This window comes from Odontesthes bonariensis, chromosome 10, assembly GCF_027942865.1.
Source record: "Odontesthes bonariensis isolate fOdoBon6 chromosome 10, fOdoBon6.hap1, whole genome shotgun sequence".
NCBI lineage: Eukaryota > Metazoa > Chordata > Actinopteri > Atheriniformes > Atherinopsidae > Odontesthes > Odontesthes bonariensis.
The window spans coordinates 15,253,497-15,259,977 of record NC_134515.1 but is presented as its reverse complement, the minus strand read 5'-3'; the positions used below and the strand labels follow the sequence as shown (position 1 = coordinate 15,259,977).

The window sequence follows — 6,481 nt, the reverse complement described above, 5'->3', positions numbered from 1 at the left end:
ATAAAGAATATGTAAGAACAGATTCAATAAGAGAAGAGGAAAATATATTTTCAGATATGTTTTAAAACAACAGAGCGTACAGTAAATGTTCATGCCTCAATGGGCTTTATTACAGTCAACATCAACATGAGGCTCAAAGGTCACTTTGTCAGCAGTTTCATTGCCCAGATATTTGTACTGCTGCACTCACTCAACAGCCTGGTCGTCTATACCCAAAGGAAAACATGACTGTTGGATTCTTCCTGAAATAAACTATCACCTCTTTGATTTAAGATACAGTAATGTTCAGGAAGGATTCTCTGCACCAGTCAATAAAATCAGTCACTACCAGACCACAGTCATAGTCATCACTGCTCAGTGAGGACACAGTCGAAGAATCTTCAGCAAACTTTATGATGTGATGTCCGTCATACATGAATAGATGAAACGCAATATTCTGCCAACTGTTCAGTACAAATCTTAAGTATTGCGCCTCCAACGCCATCAGTTCCAGGGATTTTTCTCTCCTTTACGCTGGAAAACTTTTCAGACTTTGCAGCTCTCAACATGCACATTATTTTGCTCAAAAGCAGCACTGTTAAAAACAGACTTCTTACTAACTAATAGACTTTAAAATGCTAATAAAAAGATATTGATGACATCATAGAGGTCAAAGTCAGGATTGCTCCATCACCAGCTTCATGTCCTTCCATGCAGGACTTGAGTTTCCAGTGCTGAGCTTGTGTGACACTTTGTCTTTATAACTTATTTGGATGAGCTTGTTTTCCTTCTTAACTTGTTTTTGTTGCTCCTTATACTGAGAACGTTCAGAGAATGTTCTATAAGCTGACAGAGTCTCTGTGAGCTCATCCAACTCATTACAAGCATTTATGAGCAAATCCCAGTCTGTTCAGTTCAGGCAGTCCTGGGGATTCTGGATAGAACATTTAACCCAAAGCAGAACTAAAGGTTTTTCTTGCTTACTTTTCTTCATGACTGGTGTTTTTAACAGAACCACCATAAGCTCAGATATACAGAGTGAAGCTCAGCAGATGGATTTGGAAGCCATCTCTTCTAACTGGAGCTGGAGCACATGGGACCAGTGCCCTAATCTGGCAGATATAAAAGCTTCCCACTCTGCTTTTCAACTCCAATCACTTATCTTCCACTCGTCCACTAAACTCTCACGTCTCTGTTAACATCACCTACATACCTTCATTCTCTCTCTGTAAGTACTTCACCTCCACCTTCAGTCCAGCCAAGGAGGCGCTCATCTCTCTCAGCACAGCCTGGATGTCATGTGTACAGGTTTGCTGATGCTCAGAGACATTTCCTGGTTCTCCTCCCTGTGACTCAGTTTGCCTTGAATGTGCAAGAATTTCATTGTCAGACTCTGCTTGAAGCTGAGCTGTGGAGAAAGAGCAGATTAGCAGAAACAATGGAAAAAACATTTTCATCTCTGTTCTCAAAGGTTCAGTCTGCTTGGTTTAACTTTGTGGCCTCAGTGTTGATCCGAGCCTTAAATAGCATCTGGAGGATTTTGTTACTTTGGACTTGTCCTAAAAAGCAACAACAATAAAAAACAGATCAAAGATAATGTACAATCATAAAAGTTTATCTATTTGTAATTGACTGTTGAATGTAGACGTGATAGTTTCAAATAAATATTCAAAAAGTTATTAGCAGTATATATTCTGGCAAGGTGAGTACTTCTAGACAAATTTATCTCGGGAGCTGCACATCTATTTGAGAACTGCAGCACAGACATTCATTTTTCAGTCTTTAATGTCTGGTAACACATTTTGTTTATGGTTACAATCTGATAATCCAGGAGCAAAGTTACGTGTACATTCCCTGTCTTTGCTTTCTCAATAAATCGGCTGTTCCCTTCATGCAGGAGTGGCAGATCTGTGTCGCCGATTGGAATACGGAAAACTGACTTTCGCTTTATAAAAGCTGGAACACAGATGAGGAAAGCTTTTCTTTTTTTTTACAAAGTCCACACAGTGTAAGAGAACATTCGATTTGATTCAGTTTGCCTCAATTCAATAATCTTTTATAAAGTAGTAGTATATGTCAAATAAATGATTGTTATAGACTTGTTTCCATAGGCATAAAAAAGAAAATAACTGACTCTGTGCCTTACTAAAATTTCGACCACAATGTCTACTCAGTGTCTTATTGACTAATGATTAAAACAGTCTTGACTCCTGAATCTAGAGACCCAAACACTCCTTTTGTATGAGCTTTATGAACTACAACATGACTGCACCGTTAATATTCACGAGCCCTCGTAAATCAAAAAGAATGTAAAATATAGATGAGGCAAACCTGAAAAAGTAAGGGTGGTCCTGGATGCTCCCAAGTGTCCTCTCAATGTGTTCTTTTTCATTCGTGTAATTAACTAACAACTTTAGTAATATACAAGTTTTACACAGGAAGATTTTGACTAACTGTCAGTACTCCAAGAAGAGTTTCCTATGTTTACAAGTTGCTTGTAATCATGTTTTAACCTAAGTATTACTTTAATAGCAGAACGTTTACACGTGAATGAGTATCTACGATTTTGAACTTAAACTTGCCAAAAATAAAGCCTCTTCTCCCTCTTCTACCACTTACAACATGACACTTGAAATTCTGAGAGCTGATCTGATGGACTGCAGCTGGTACCTGACTCACTCAGCCTTCATGCTAAAATGGACCTTTGCCACAAAGAAATATTGTTAGCGTCATCAAGCACTGTCGTAAGTCAGACTTATTGTCATAGTTACATGTTTGTGCAAGGACTCTCACAACTGATCCAAAAGGGAAACTTTGCTTCAAAACCTGGGACAAAAGTTCAGCTGACCAATCACAAACCAAATAACTCCAGTTGAAAGCTGTGAGGCCACGAAGCTCACACATGATGTGCTTTGTGTTATTTTAATTTGGGCATTGGATGCTGCTGTTTGTTGCTTAAAGACAATGTTTAATTGTAACTCCTGTAAACACGTGTTATCTGAAGGCTGTTCTGTGAATTGTATTGACCAATCACTGCTTCATCTGTGTAAATGGACAAGCTGCTCCTGTTTATGTGGTGAATCCTCAGGTGGTGAAAACAAAGCAAACACTGATCTAGATCATAACAACACACTTCTGTGTCCTTTACAGGAAAACATTTGTTTGTGCTTTTACATCAAATGTCAATTTAGATATAGCTACACAGATACGGAATAGCTGTCATGATATCGATGAGTATGACTTTAACAACTGTAGACCTCCCATCAAGCCTTCATCAATCTAGTACTCTGTTTTATGACCAAATTCACATGTTCGCACCAGCCTCAGCTGTTGTTAATGCTTGAAATGTTTCAGAGAAATAGTTTTTGTTTGAAGTCATGTGCTGTTACTCTTCAGCAAACTGGAAAAGATATGATCTGAAATGTTGTCTGTAACTGAGGCCTGAGGTGCTCAGTGTCGCTGAGAAATGAAACATTTGAAAAGCACAGATGACTTTTATTTATTGTTGCAGAACACACACAGTTTGTGTATTTGTAATAAAATAAAAACAAAAAATCACATTAAGCCTCTTAAATTCTGTGAATTTGACAAAGCTGAACTACATTGTTGTTATCATCATTATCCATAAACCAAAGGACTGCTTGTTCCTCACATGGTGAAAAGGAGATGACCACTGAAGGTGGTGTGGCGATTTTGACTGTCATAAATCATTGAGTTTTCCCACTGACGCACAAACACAACATCTCCAACCTCTAACAGCAACGTGACACCATTAGAACTGTTAGCAACACCGGAAGTCTGATGTTCAAGTGCACTGAAAACATGTTCACCATTCTTAAACAACACAGCACCTGAACCATGGGAAGGATCTCCATGTCCATATATATAGAACTCAAAGTGGTAGGCTCCTCTCACTGGTGCAATGAAAAACCCTGTTGGACATTAAGAAAAAAACATTCAGCTTTTTAAAACAAATTGAAATTAACATTGGTCAACCAGATTGACGACAAAGAAAAGAAAAACTATATGACTGAAATGATCAAATTTCAGTACCTGTATTTGGGTTATAGGCATTTCCAATATTTACAACAACATGTCTGAAGACCAGAGGCGTCTGAGCATTAAATGGTCCAACAGTTCCTGAACCCGTCGCCAACAAAGATGCTGAGAAAGCCACTCGTTTCACTGAGAGACAGAAACAAAGCTGTATTGAAGTGACTGATGCAGTGAAATGATTGTTGTAATAGTACGTCTGTTTTCAGTCTCACAAACCTTCTCCTTCTCTCTTCAGAGTCTCCACCTGGTTTTCTGTGATGTTTGCTCTGGCTTTAATGCTGATCACTTCTCCTGCCTGTGCTGGATTACATTAATCAATAAGAGACCATCTGAAATAAACCATTATCTTCACTGTTATCGATCACGAAAGCATTTCATTGTAACTATTTACATGAACATTTGATAAACTGAAAACCTCATATATTTGAATTAAATGTGCTTAACACTGTCACGACTGATAAAAGTGAGTTTGTGTGTAGAATAGAGTAGATACCTTGGTACTGCTGCTTCAGTTCTTTTATCTTCGCTTCTTGAGCTAAAAAGAGGAAACAAAGAAACAAATGCACAAAAAAAGAAAGTTCATCACATTCCTCACATTAACTGCTCACTTCTGAGCCTTCAACAATTTATTTTGCTGGATTTATTAACTATTGTATGATAGAAAATATGCTGGATATTATTTCAACAAATTGTTTATGGTCAATAAAAAAAGGTTTAGAAAAGTTCAATAGAATATATTATAGTGTGTTATTTCTACAACTGATTTCAATGGTCAACATGTAATAGAAACAGCACCTTGGTCCTGCAGCTCCAGTTCTTTCATCTTCACCTCTTGAGCTAAAAAGAGACAGAACAACAAAGGTCGGGACTTTGACTTGGCCATCTACAAATATTAACTTTCTTCTTTAACAATTCTTTGGAAGGAAGACAGATGCACTCGTGTGCTGGGTGTTACTTTATTCAATATCTCTGCTGTTAAGAAAAACTGATTTCAAAGATCAAGGATGTTTTGTTTTATTAATCTGAGGGCAAACTGTTGTAAAAGGTGATGAAAAGAATAAACAGACAAAAGATCTAAATATAGAATAAAAAATGTATCACATTTATTTAAAGAATATGAGTTGGCATTGAGTTTTTTTCCTATCTGTTCTCCATTTTGGCAGAGTGGATCTCCAGCTTGACAACAATCGAACAAGAACAGATTTAATAAGAGAAGTAAAGATCTTTTCAGATATGTTTTATCAGTGTTAAAACTACAAAGCGTACAGTAAATGTTCATGCCTCAATGGGCTTTATTACAGACAACATCCACATGAGGCTCAAAGGTCACTTTGTCAGCAGTTTCATGGCCCAGATATTTGTACTGCTGCACTCACTCAACAGCCTGGTCATCTGTACCCAAAGGAAAACATGACTGTTGGATTCTTCCTGAAATAAACTATCACCTCTTTGATTTAAGATACAGTAATGTTCAGGAAGGATTCTCTGCACCAGTCAATAAAATCAGTCACTACCAGACCACAGTCATAGTCATCACTGCTCAGTGAGGACACAGTCGAAGAATCTTCAGCAAACTTTATGATGTGATGTCCGTCATACATGAATAGATGAAACGCAATATTCTGCCAACTGTTCAGTACAAATCTTAAGTATTGCGCCTCCAACCTCATCAATTCCAGAGATTTTTCTCTCCTTTACGCTGGAAAACCTTTCGGACTTTGCAGCTCTCAACATGCACATTATTTTGCTCAAAAGCAGCACTGTTAAAAACAGACTTCTTACTAACTTATAGACTTTAAAATGATAATAAAAAGATATTGATAACATTATAAAACTGGCCAAAACTTTTGCTACCCTGGATGATGGGACTTCTGAATGATTTGGAAATCCATAGTTCATTGTGTGAATAAATGGACATTTTTAGGAGGTGAGGAAGTCCTCAGAGAATGTTCTATAAGCTGACACAGTCTCTGTGAGCTCATCCAAATCATTACAAGCATTTATGAGCAAATCCCAGTCTGTTCAGTTCAGGCAGTCCTGGGGATTCTGGATAGAACATTTAAGCCAAAGCAGAACTAAAGGTTTTTCTTGCTTACTTTTCTTCATGACTGGTGTTTTTAACAGAACCACCATGAGCTCAAATATACAGAGTGAAGCTCAGCAGATGGATTTGGAAGCCATCTCTTCTAACTGGAGCTGGAGCACATGGGACCAGTGCCCTAATCTGGCAGATATAAAAGCTTCCCACTCTGCTTTTCAACTCCAATCACTTCTCTTACACTCGTCCACTAAACTCTCACGTCTCTGTTAACATCACCTACATACCTTCATTCTCTCTCTGTAAGTACTTCACCTCCACCTTCAGTCCAGCCAAGGAGGCGCTCATCTCTCTCAGCACAGCCTGGATGTCATGTGTACAGGTTTGTTGATGCTCAGAGACATTTCC

At 38.0% G+C, this 6,481-nt stretch overlaps 1 long non-coding RNA gene across 1 annotated transcript; it reads right to left on the bottom strand.

Moving 5' to 3' along the window:
* Positions 1-3,830: 3,830 nt before the first annotated feature.
* Positions 3,831-4,572, bottom strand: LOC142390236 (uncharacterized). Its single transcript, XR_012770443.1, has 4 exons — positions 4,529-4,572; positions 4,252-4,335; positions 4,033-4,164; positions 3,831-3,911 (listed from the first exon to the last, which is right to left on the bottom strand). It is a non-coding gene; the product is annotated as an uncharacterized LOC142390236 (long non-coding RNA).
* Positions 4,573-6,481: the final 1,909 nt, after the last annotated feature.